The following is a 995-nucleotide window of genomic DNA, read 5'->3' as shown; positions in this document are numbered from 1 at the left end:
ATATCAGAGGCTACTGTAACATTTGCTCTCCAGTGAAGCGATGCTAAAGGAAATAAAAGAAATGATGAGGTAAAAGACCAGAGTAGAAAATTTCCAAGAGAAGCTTAAGAAAAAAAAGTCAAATATTGTAATGAAATGTGCAAAGACCTGGAGTTAGCAAATCAAAAGTCAAGAACATACTCAGCAATTCACAAGCCTAAATAACTGAGGAAAAAAATCAAACCTCCTCTTGCAATATTGAAAGATTCTGTAGATAAAATATTGAATGATAAAGAAAGTATCAAAAGAAGATTAAAATAATAAAAAATAAAATAAAAAAAGAACCACTGTATCAAAATGAAACAGACAATGTTCAACCATTCCAAGAGGTAATATATGATTAAGAACAAATCATATAGTAGGAAGAAGTCCAATGTACACTGACTATATATACAAAGAACAAGGCTCTGTGAATCGATGTAATACAAATTCATAACTTTCAATAAACTGATGCAGCCCTGAAGGCCAAGAAATCTGGAAGATAGGTACCTGGCCCACCTTTTGCAAAAGATACATAGTTTTACTCATTCAGAATAAAGGTGACTCAGTTTAATGTGGAAATCTCTGCACTATATTATTACTATCATATGCAAGTAAAATTTTGCTAAAGATAATGTTAAAGTGACTGCAACAGTATATTAATAAGGAACTGCCAGTGGTCTAAGCTAGATTCAGATGAGGTGGTGGAATTAAGCACATCCTTGATAAATTCAGATGGGTCTTGACTGAATGCAGAGAATACCTAAAAGCTGTTTTCTTGTGCATTATTTGCTATGCAAATATTTTCAACTGTGTGGATCATGACAATCTATGGACAATTTTGGGGAGAATGAGAACTTTGGAGACCATGTACAACTCTTGAGTAACCTATGGTGGTGGTGGCTGTGTGCCATGGAGTCAGTTCCTGCTCATAGTGACCCTGTACAGCGTTTCTGAGGCTGTAAATCTTTACAGAA

Source organism: Chrysochloris asiatica, unplaced genomic scaffold (assembly GCF_000296735.1).
Source record: "Chrysochloris asiatica unplaced genomic scaffold, ChrAsi1.0 scaffold00462, whole genome shotgun sequence".
Classification (NCBI taxonomy): domain Eukaryota; kingdom Metazoa; phylum Chordata; class Mammalia; order Afrosoricida; family Chrysochloridae; genus Chrysochloris; species Chrysochloris asiatica.
The sequence above is the reverse complement of the archived record's forward strand: the minus strand, read 5'-3'. Positions refer to the sequence as shown.